Below are 12,155 nucleotides of genomic sequence, written 5' to 3' on the forward strand. Positions count from 1 at the left end.
TTTGCTCTTTCTTAGAGTATTAAAGTATTAAATTAGCTGTGGAGATCCTACTGAGAGCAACCACAGCAAGCAGCCCCTGGCTTTCCCTGGCTGGCAGCAGAGGTGTCACCTCAGTGGTGCAGTCTCAGCCCAAGCAGGGGAGCCTCTTTCTCTCCCTCCAGTGCTCTCATCACAGGCTCTTTTTTCTGCAGTGTTTGTTCACCTCCCAGGATGCTGCCCACTCCTGTGAATTCATTACAGACCTCACGCTTTGGAGCCTTTTAAAACATTTCCCCTTTCATGAGTGCCACTTCTCTTCAAGGAGCCCTGGTGAGCAAAGTCAACATCCACCCCCAGCCAGGGCTGCAGGGTTGCACAACCCAGCTCACTGCAGAGCAAGGGTCACCAACACCCTGCCCTCATCACCAGTGACTATGTGAGGGCATCTGGGGCTGCTTGGCAAATCACCCAGTGAGGCCCCATAACCCCAGCCAACTCATTCCTGCCCTAAACAAATCATCTGTGGGGTGCTGACTGACAGAGGAGCTGATTTGCCAATGTCTCTTACCCTGCACTCATGAATTTTCATCCCGACACTTCCTCTCAGGACTTCCCCAGAGCCAGGCTGACTTTATTGAATGTGACAGGAGATAACAGCGCCTTGTAATAATTGTGCTTTTTTTCCATTGTGAAAACTATATAATGCAGCAACCTCCAGCTTGCTGATGAGCAGAGGGACACCTGCCTGAGCCACAGGCTGTGATGTGGGCAGGAGAGCTCTGCTTGCCCTCATTCCACCCCACAGAAGGAGGATGACCCAGGAGGTTGGAGCTGACATCCAAAGCATCTCATGACTCACTTCGTTCCCTCCTGGGCAGCCAAGGAGAAATTAGAATGGGAGCAGAAACACACTGGAGTGCATCTCCCATCTGAGGGACATCCTGCTAAGAGAGGGAATTAACTAAATGGTTTGCCCTACCTTGTTATTCTAATTTATTCCTAGAGACAGACAGTTAAGAACTGAGTAATTCCAACAAGGGAACCTTCTTCCATGGGCAAGAAAAAAAATCCTGCCTTCATTTGTGAGACTCAAAGGAATTGACGGCTGAAAAGTTCTCCAGAACCAAAGGGAAGATTTCTGCCTACATCTGTCTCTCTCACAGGGCATCACCACCATGTGTTAAAAGGACAGGAAATGCAGCAGGTTGGACTCTGGAAGTCTTGAGAGCACAGGAATGGGACCAACATTGGTTTGAGGTGTGTTGTCCCAGGTGCTGGTCAGCTCTTGGCTGCACAGTGGCTCCCAGCAGTGACTGTGATTCAGGCTGCGAGCACAGAAAAAAACAGCTGCACATTTTCTAGCAGAAATTCAGGAATTTTGGCAAAGATTACAGCCAGAGCAGGAAGCAAAATTGCCCTGAATTCTGCTTCTTGCATAAAACCTCCAGTATAGAAATACCACTATCCTAAAGTAATGCTCACATATTTCATTTCTTCCTTCCAGCCCCATCGTTCTCCAATGACTTTCAGTCTGCTCCACTTGTAATATTTTTTCTCCAATAATAATGAAATTTCTTCTATTTTTACTAGCCCTCAATTTCCTGCACATGCTAAGTAACACTCTTGGAAGCTGATACAGGGAGTCCGTTGCTGTCACTTGAAAGCATGAATTAATTAAGGTGCCTACAGCCATCCCTCAGGTGGAGTCCTTGGCTGAGCACAGCCAAAATGAGACAGTGGAAGGATTACATCTGGAAAAGGGAACATGGATACCACTCCTACAACCTCCAGCACCAAAAAGCTCCAGAAAGAACATGCAGCACTTCCATGCACACATGTGGAGCATGCCACACATGTAGAGGCACAGGATGAATTTTATGAGATCATGGGAAGGATTACTCAAAAAAATCCCCATGGATTCCTGCAAAGGCACATGGCAGATTGCTCTTTCTGATTTGTTGTCCAACCCAGAGTTTTGGCCTCTTTGCTTTTCCCACTTTCCCGTTCCTTCCTTGACGTGGTGGAATTTCATCTTGATCTCAGGAGGGACTGATGAGCACTGATGCTTTTCCCTCACAGCAGCTCTCTGCACCAGCCTGACAGCAATAAGGCAGAGCACAAGACATGTAAAAAGTTTCTGATTTTAGGAAGGTTTCAGACTCGCAGCTGATTCTCGGTGCAGTGATCCGGCAAAACCTTTTATGAAGCTGCATGTGAAGGACATTGTGTGAAATTACTGTACTACATTTAATTAGCTCTCTGCCTCCTTTTCAGGTCTGCTACACATATATTTCCTTTCTTCCTGTTCAATCAGTCTACAGTGTTCTTTTTCAACTTGTGTTTTCATTTAGCAGTGTAGCTGATTCTGTAGCTGGTTGTTTACTGAGGAAAGTGGAACTGAGGCAATTTGTACAGGAAAAATAAAGCCCTTCTGTCCTACAATATGCATTTCTAGTATCAGACACAGACTCTTTCTCGTTCACCCTGTAAACCCCAAGTAGCTGAAATTCCCCCTGACTGCACTGTGTGAAGCAGGGTTGCAGCTCAGTTCAGATCTGAGCCATTCCTTTCTCCTTGGCAGCATTTTAAAATCTGGAGGAGGCAAACCCCCCAGCCTTCTATCAAAGTCGTACATCTGTCCACCTTTGGATAGAGAATATGTTCTGGTTCATTTGCAGCTCAATACCACATGCAGCAGAGCTGTGTTAATCCTGCTGTTTGGACACTGTATCCTGGTTTGGATTAGCAGAAATTCCTATTCCTGTGCTGGAATGATAATATTCTCAATTGTTTTTTAGTGGTGTTTTTCATTAAACAGGAAGATACCTTGGCAGAAGCAGACACAAAGAGAAGCATTAACACAAACATAGCACATCCACAAAGTGATGCAGAAACTGTTGGCAGGAGAGGGATCAGAGGAGCCATAACCCAAAGAGCATCACTCAGGAGGGGCTGGGGGAGCAGGGAGGTGGCTGATGAGATGATGTGTGCTATGCAATCAAAGGCAATCAGACACTAATTTTTGCCATCACGGGCAAATACTGGTTAGCAAAGCATATCCCAGTGGCTTTTCTTACAGCCCTTGAGGCAGCCCAACCTGCAACCATCACCACTGGATGATGGTGACATGGGAAATAGTAATATATCATCTCATAAACTGATGGCAAGGAAATTTATGCAGATTTGTTTTTCCTCCACAGTGAAGTAGACATCTGGTCCTCTCAAAGCTCTCAGTGGCTGAAAAAATAATTTGATGGCCTTTTCCTATTCCTCCCTTCTCTGAGTTTTGTAGGATTTCCTTGAGGTGTAGATTCAACAGCCAAAGCAGCTCTCAGAGAGCTCAGATGTAAAGCCAGGCTTCCAAAGTTGGAATTTATAAACAAAGGAACAAGTATTTATAGTTCCTTTTGCCAGAATCTTTGCACAAACCCTGAGTGTATTTGTTGGTGAGGAAGAGAAGTGAGTCAAGGTAGCAGTACATGAAATTGCATTAATGCACTCTCTTCTTTGCCAACGAGAATTAAAGCTTGGGGCCAAAGGTCTATCCTTCACCTGATTTTATTATCTGGCCTGGATTTAATTGTGAGCATCTGTTATCAGCTCTGTTCCTTCTCTTCATCAGGTTCCAGACACACACACACAGAGTCACTCACAAAGCCTCCCCTGCTATTCCAGCTGTCTCCAAAGCACCAGTGTTCAGGGCAGCATCAGTGGATCTGGATGCCAGAGGGCAGCTTCAATGAAGGTGGACAAAAACACCCAGCCAGTTAAAAACCTGCCACAGTAGAGTCACATAAAGAAATGTTTGATGTGGCTGGAAGGAGAATGTGTCCCACCATCAGGGTTTAGAGGATTAGAAAAACATGAGGAAAGGATCTGTTACTGAAAAGCCAGCCTGAGGAAATGATCACCTTTCTGGTTTCCCCAGTTTTGTCTGCAGGTCTATTTTTTTCTTTGCTTATTTATCACTCAGCTCCATCATGTATTTCCTTCCCCAGCCCTGGAAGTGTCCAAGGGTAAGTTGGACAGGGCTTGGAGCAACCTGGGACAGTGGAAGGTGTCCCTGCCCATGGCAGATGAATTTTAAGGTCCCTTCCAACCCAAACCATTCTGTGATTCTCTGAGTAGTCCTGCTGCCTGCACACAACCCAATTGTTTTGGGTTTTTCCCTCTTTGTTCCCTCACAACCCACTTTCTGAAGTTCCCACGGCAGGCTGGGACCAAATGACAGTGAGAATGTGATTCTGTAACATGAAATTTCATGATGAGCCCCTTTTCACACACCCTTCCAAGCACATGAATTCAGAAGTGATTTTGAGAAGCCTCAAAACAGCACCACTGCCACAAGTTTGTACTGAAAACTGAGGCCAAAGACTCAAAGAGCCTTTATTTATGATTTCCAGCAACTGTTAGTAAGCACAGCCTAAACTCCACATCCAGACTGTAAGAAAAGCATTTAGAATACATAAATACCCCTGGTCAGTGGCACTGCCTGTGGTACAAATGTGCCTGTAAGAGACCAGCTTGGAAATCTGGGCCAGAGCCAGCTGAATTCAAAGGATGATTTCCTATCATCTCTGATAGGCTTTGGGATCAGGCCCAGCTTGCCTCAGATCAGGCATCTGGCCCTTAAATAAACTAAAAGGTTTCTTAGTCTGTGGTTTTCAGTCAGGCTAGCAGCAATATGTTGTGCAAAGAGAAAGCTCTCATGTAATATTCCTTCCTGGCTAGAGCTTTGTCCCAAATGACAAATTGTTTCCAAATAGATTCACATGATATAATTCCATTATGGATGCTCTGTGCATGTTTCATGACGGGTCTTTCTAATTTTATAAATCCCTTCCTGGAGCATATTTTCTATTAAGTATATTGATTTATATATGTCAGAAGCCATATGCTTAAAAGAAAAAGACAAACTAAGTTCACTTTTTTTTTTTAAGGAGAAAGAAGCAGGAAATTACAGAGAATAACTGTAGTATGTGTAGGTAATTATCTACTGAAAGAAGAGCTAAAACCTGTTCCAAAACAAGATCAGGTAGATGGGGATAGATTACCTCAGCATGAAATTAGCCCTTATTTTTTCACCAGAAATGCCCTGTCAGAGATTTGTCTGTTCAGTTGAAATCTGGTTTCTGCTCAACTCTGAGGGAACTGATGAAGTATTTGCATGACCTGATGGGCACAGATGGAGTTTTCATCTTGGCCATGCCAGAGAAAGTTGTCAGCTGTGCCACGATATCTGTGGTCTTGGCTGACTTGATAACCAGAGACTCCTGAGTGTTGGAGGGATCTTGTCAAGCCCTCCTGACACTGCTCTTCCATCATGCCCTGACAGCCTCTGGAGTTGGTTATTTCAGTTCTTCAAACGTCCCTCAGCTGCTGCTGTTTCATGAGGAACCACAGGACTCCCAGCTTGGCTCGTGCATCACTGACCTGCACTTTCCCTTTCTCGTGCCTAGAAATAAATGTATGCATGAAACCCCTGGCATCAATACCTACAGGATGTGGCTTTGGCCAAGAATTTTCTGCAAGAAATCCCATTTGTTAAATTCTCCGAATCCTAATTAGAAAAGGCAGTCCCTAATATTTAGTGTTTTTCATGTGTGTGTTTGGCTTTCACGGCCTCTTCATTCCCAATGGCCCAATAGTTTCTGTCATGTCTTGCTGATAATCTGACTGTGATAAAACCTCTCTGAGTGTTATTAATCTCTTATGTGGAACCATGTGAGCTTGCCAAAGCCTGTTTCAAGAGCCTTTGAAATCAATTCTCCCACTGCAGATGGTTGGACTCGATGACCTTAGAGGTATTTTCTAACCTTAATGATTCTACAACCTGTCTTATAGATCAGGCTTTAAATATGAGAGCAAATGTCAAGATTACACTCATCTGTGCAGGGACTTACTGCAAATTATAATTATTTACCTTAGGTCTGTGATGGCCAACTACTGTTACATCAAAGACACCCATAGCTACTTCAGCTTTTATTATATTGATTAAACAACACGGACACGAGGCAAAAATCGATTTCTGAGCACAGTGAAAAGCTCTTCCTTCAGCTCAGGAATACCCCTGAAAAGCTGCCTAGGCTGTGCTAGGGCAGTGGGCTGCCCTCTGCAGTGTCTATCCTCTCCCAGGCTTGTCTCCCCGTGTTCTGCCTCTCCCAGATTTGCAGTGACATCCCCAGCAGGAGCTGCTGAAGCCTCCAGATCTCTGCCAGTCATTTGCTGCTCCTGATGAGTGTTGGATGCACCGGGCAATCCCGGGGGAGGGTGGAGGGCAGGGATGCAATTAGCAATCCACTGCTGCAGGGGTGGAACCATTTGCTCCCAGCAGCTGTGGGGGCAGCTGGAAGGAGGGTTTCCTTGGATTGGGATGCCTCTTACTGCTCTCTTTTGGAAGAAGGGATGGAGGGAAAAGATGAAATGGGATATAGCTGTGGTTTCAATGCTTTTCAGTCTCTCCAGCCTCTCTTTTCATCAACAGCAGGATGCAGCAAGGGCAGAAATGTGGGAAATGATATCAATGAGAGAAGAGCTCGAGCCAAAGCATTCTTTGGAAGAAATGGAATCTCGCTGAGTTGTCGCATCTTTTCTTGGCGTCTTCCTTTGTCTGATCTCTTGGCTGATGTCCAGGCCTCCTGGCTCTCCTTCTCCTTCCCTGCTCCTGGGGAAGGGGTTTTATTCCAGCAGGGGCAGTTTGCTGGGGTTTGGATTGGTTCAGTGCAGAACTGGAGTCTGCCTCTGAGGTGGAATCAGTACTGGTGCCTTTGACAGCAGAGACTGAAATGCATCCAAGCCATGGACATGGGATATTTCTGTCCTGTCATGTCCCATTAATGAGAAAAGTTGGCAAAATGTTGCTGTTACGGTTGAAGTTCTTTCTTCCAAGTTTTATTTAGTTTACTGTAGCACCTCTAAACAACAGCAAAGCCAAGGTCCCTCTGGGTTTGATATTGCTCTAACTTGGACACCCCTTGCCTACATTTAGTCTCCACTCTGGCCAAAATCCAGAGATTTGGAGGCATCAGATCCAAAGTTTCATTTTGGGCTCATCACTGTGACAGGCGAGTGAGTTTACTCCTTTCAGGGGTTGAAGATAAGCAATTTTCTTTCCCTCAAGTATCAGCATAACTTTTATTGAGTCTTCACATGCAAGATTCTATTGTTTAGTCAGAGTTATTGTTGCTAGAAAATGAATGGTTATGAGGGCTGCTGGGACTGGAACTTTCCCTGGATTTGAATTGAATGATAAATCTAAATTAACTCTGCTATAAAGATGAAGAGAAGGCAGCAGCTGTCATAAATCTGTGTCTTTGTGGAAAGAAAAGTGGAAAGAAAAGCTTCCTGCTGACGTGCAGGTGGTAGCTCTGGGTCTCAGTGCATGGTTTGCCAAAAGGAGTTACACCAAGGTTCAATGAATCAAACAGCTGTAACTGCATTGGGAGAGACGAAAACCCCTCTATTACAATAAAAAAAACCAAATTATTTCTACCTTGATGTTCTCTCTGGCTCAGACTATGGCTTTATTCTTAGGAGAAATAGCAGGATCAAAGATGAGCCTGTATAACTCTTGGAGCATTATTGGAACAATTTCCAACACTCTGTGCATGGCTTTGCACTGGTTTCCCCCTCAGCAGATCCAGGACAATGTGGGAATTTCTTCTGGAGGTGTGTAATGGTGCCACAGCAGTAATGACTCACAGTGACCTGCAAGACAGGGAGCAGAAAATTGCCAGAGCCTGGAAATATTTTACAGTGAGCACCCCAGGAAGTCCAGGGCCATGCAGAACCTGCCCCAGGCAGAGTAAGGCTGTGCACTGCTGAGCAACACAGACTCCACAGCTCTAAATTCACTGGGACACGTGAGGAGAGAAGACAGAGGTAAAGGCAAACTACTCAAAATTTCCAGACAGAGTTGTCTCTCCACCTAAACTTTATCCCTAGAGAAAAAGGGGTTATGGGATTGGAAGATCTCTTGACAGAGCCGGGATCTGGATGAGCCATGCCACGTGTCAGTGGTTTTTACCACAACTACAACACAGAAAGTTCATCATCCTCTGCTGCCTGCAAAGTGAGTTTGTCATTTCCTCTGCTTAGAAAGGGGAAAAAAAAGACAGAAAGATGGAAATGCTGTTCTGCTCTTGTAGCCCATCTCCTAAAACATCACATCAGATGTGATAGCTGTGAGTGAAAGTGGGTCACTCAGCTACAGCAAGTGACTTTAATTAAACTCCTTGGCAGGGTGCAGGAAGGCGCTGTGTTCACACCTTTAATTTAATCTTTTTTGGGTGGTTGCATGCAGCCACAGGATCCCCCTTTCTCCCTATCCTCTGCTGGCATCCTCAGTGCCCTCTGCTCCCTCTGACCCCATCAGCCCTGGGTGGAAGCAGAAAAGCTTACTGAGCTCAGTGCCAGGGGCTGCATTGGTGGTGTTTTTGGGATGCCCCTCTGGCAGCCTTTCTCCCCTTGCTGCTCTCCTCAGAGTCGGTGAAGAGAGGCCAGGAGGGCACTGAAACCAGCAGCCACCACTGCCTTGTGCATTGGGCTGGGAGATTTTGGAGCAGGGTGAGTTTTTGAGGCAGCCCTCTGCAAAATCTGGCCAGATGATGCTCTGAAGCACTGAGCTGTGCCTGCCCCTTCACGTTGGATTAGATTAAGCCCAGCAGCAGGACAGAGCATTACACAGCATCCTGGGGTATTAACCTGAATTTGTACCCAGCCTGTGTGCATCATACGATAATGGCTCCCTGTCAGCAGAGCTGGTGGGGAAAAGGAAGGCTATTCATACAGACATAATGAAAACAGAGAGAGTGGGAATAATTACATTTCCTAGTTCTTGTTAGAGGCCTAGTGTGGCTCAGGGAGTGGCGTGCACAGCCTGAACATGGCAAGAAAGGAGGAAAGGAACAATTAAGAGAATTCAGAATGGGGGGGAAAGAAATACTGCCACAGAAATTAAGACCAGACAGACAGCTCTTCTTCTTTTTTTTCCTCTTTCCTGAAACTATATGCCACCAAATAAATGATTGCTCATGGATATCTCTTTGGAAACAGGCTAATTAAGAGTTTCTGTCCCTGATAACAGACAAGCACTTGTTGGGTTTATAGGAAGAAGAAAAGGTGTTTCTTGGGAAAGGTCTAAAGTTCCAGGCACGTTATTTCTGTCTTCAAGACTTCACATCAGAGGAATCAAACTTGATTTAGCACTGATTACTGTCCATGAGTCACCTGTAATTTAGCCATCACTGATTTAGAGAGGTATCAGGCATAAGTGGACGTGGAGTAGAAGCCAATGTACAACTGAGGTATTTCTATCAAAGACAATAACTTATAACACAGAAAACAGGGCACAGCTGATTTAAAAATGATCAGACTCTTGGAGAAACAGTGAAAAACTCATCAAACTCTATCTTCTGCAGATTTATTTTGAGCAGGTATATATTATATATTCTGAGGTCCCTGGAGAAATAGATTAAATAGAACAGGTTTTCAGGATGCCACCTGACAAGTCAGTCTTGTGGTCAAGATATTTAACTGGTAGTGAAAAGAATATGCTTTAGTTCCTGCCCTGCAAGACCTGTAACATCATATCTATTCTTCCGATGCCTCCAAAATAAATAAAATAAGAAAAATCTCAGTATTGTTGCCCAACCAGAGGGTACTACAGTGATAAAAGCATTTGTGCACCCAAGCAGTGCCATGGCTGCAGCCTTGTTAGAACCAAGACAGATGCTTCATGCCCACCACTCACCTCTGGGTCACCAAGTCAATCCAGACCCTCCAAATGGAAGTGACAGTCACAGGATAAATTGCAGGGCTCTGTGAGAAATGGATCTGTCATGTCCTTCTGACCCTATCACCTGCCCTCTGCCCACAAATCCATTTATTCCACCCTTCCCCATCTTTGCAAGCTCCAGCCTGCCAGCATTTGACAGCTGAATCCTGGCTTTGATGAGAAATCTTTAGGAAATTCTTTGGGATATCTGCAAGATGAGCACAATTCTAATTCACCAGTGCTCAGGTATCTGGGCATAGGGTGAGAAATGTCTCCCATTTTCTCTTTAAATTATTGCTTTGAATTTGTTGATTCCCCATATCTGGAAGTGTTCAAAACCAGGTTGGATAAGGCTTGGAACAACCTGGTCTAGAGCAAAGTACCCCTGACGATGGTAGGAGGATGGAATGAGGTGAGATTTAAAGTCCCTTCCAACCCAAACCAGTCTGTGATTCTGTGACTTAAAGAATATTCAAAAAAACCCCTGCAGTCACCAGCAACCAATTTCATTTCCCGTGTCAGGGAATAAGTTACCACACATTACCAATAAATAGAGGGAGAATGTAATAATTCTAGAGAGAAATGTTGTTCCAAAGGAGCTCAAGTGGATTCGAATGGAATAATACAGCACCAAAAAAAAAAAAAAAATCCCTGTGTCTACTCATCACCAGCTACTTGTAGCCAGAACAGCATCAACCATCCTACCCCAAGGCAGTCCTGTCAGGATCAATGACATCTTTAATTAATCCAGCCAAGACAAAAACAAAGGAAAGAAATCTCTGCGTTCAATATTTTCCTTGTGATTTGTACACGTCACAAAGATGAACTCTGGGGAAGGCAGTGTAATTAAAGCATTTTGGTAGCCAGACATCCATCAGTGCTGCCTGCACTTCCAACTGCCTTGCAAGCTGGATGGGAAACAGTTGTCTGCACCACAGAGGGATCTGGGACTTTTAACTTCTGGTCTTTTAAAAGCCTGATTAGTCACAGAGATTTTATTGGCCTTTCCTAGGGGCTGACCATCAAATTTGTGGTGTCTCACACTCCTTGTGTTTGTGTTCATTCAGTGCCCTCTGCTACAGTTTCTCTGGAGAAATCTAGGAAAATATATTAATCTCTCAGTCTCTAGACCCCAGCTTTTATTACAAATCTCCTCCTTTGCTTTGCACGTGGAAGGTTTGAGAGTGAAGCCGCCCAAGGCCGCAATTTAATTTGGGTGAATCACACACCTCAGCAGACCTGAGAACCCAGAGTATTGGCAGCCCTGCAGATCACTGCATGGTCTAAGGCAGCCCAGATTGTTATTAAACATGATCTCAGCACAGCCAATGTTTTAGAAATTAGAAGTTTATTAGGCTCAATATTGGCATCCCAATCTCCACCAGTTGACAGAACAACCACAAACTCATCTTGTGGCTGAATGGGCAACCCTCTGCTCCTCTCACGTTGACAGACCCAGCTGAAGCACATTTGCAGCTTTTTTGGCAGATAAGTCGGGGATTTTTGCCATCTGAGCTACCTCAGGCCAAATTGATTCACTGCCTCGTCCGTGCACGGCCGGCTCAGGACATGGGCACCCCACCTTGGTGCCAGGGAGCACACAGGGCAAACCAGGACACCCCAGAGCCAGGTGACACTGCCAGCAGGCAGGAGTGGCTCTAGTCCTGCCCAGCTGTGGCTCTGAGGATGTGCAGATATGTGTTTGTGTGTGTTGGAATCAAATCCAAACAATCTCCTCAGGAAACAGAGCACTACACTGAAGCTGATGGGATGGTGAGGAGGTACTGCCCATTGTGCATACTTGAAAAACAAAGGTAAGAGTAATAGAAAGCATTTTCTCTACTGATTCAGCCTCCCCAAATGCCTTTCCTATTACTCAGGGGAGTTTTTTGTACTGTATTTGGAGTTGTTAATGATTTCTAAGGATTTTCTGCGTGACCATGAAGGCTAGGGATGCACTCAGTGCTCCTGTACCATGAAGCTCAGGAATGGTCCCATCAAATCCTTTCAGACAGCTCAGATGGCTCCAGACAACACATCAGTTCCCTGGAGTACACAGAAATTCCAAGTCTGAGGGGCTGGAGGAGCTCCTCTGCTTTTAAACATGATCACATTTTGCCACAAGTAGCGCCCTGTGCTTGTTATAAAGCAGTTTAACAAACTGTACCTCCAAAAACCTCTTTCTACTGCCACTTCTCACCTTGTTTTTGTATTGCACAGGGTCAGTGGATGAAGCAGGGCTCTCTCAGACTCCCTGGGTTCCTGTGATTCCTCAGGAGCAGGCAGAAAAGCAGATCTCTCTGGAGGGAGCACACGCAGGAGGTCCAGACAAGGATTTTCTCATCAAGGGAACTGCCTGCTGTGCTTCTGCAATGTTCACTGAAAATTTGTGTATATTCCT

This window comes from Prinia subflava, chromosome 8 (genome assembly GCF_021018805.1).
Source record: "Prinia subflava isolate CZ2003 ecotype Zambia chromosome 8, Cam_Psub_1.2, whole genome shotgun sequence".
Lineage (NCBI taxonomy): Eukaryota > Metazoa > Chordata > Aves > Passeriformes > Cisticolidae > Prinia > Prinia subflava.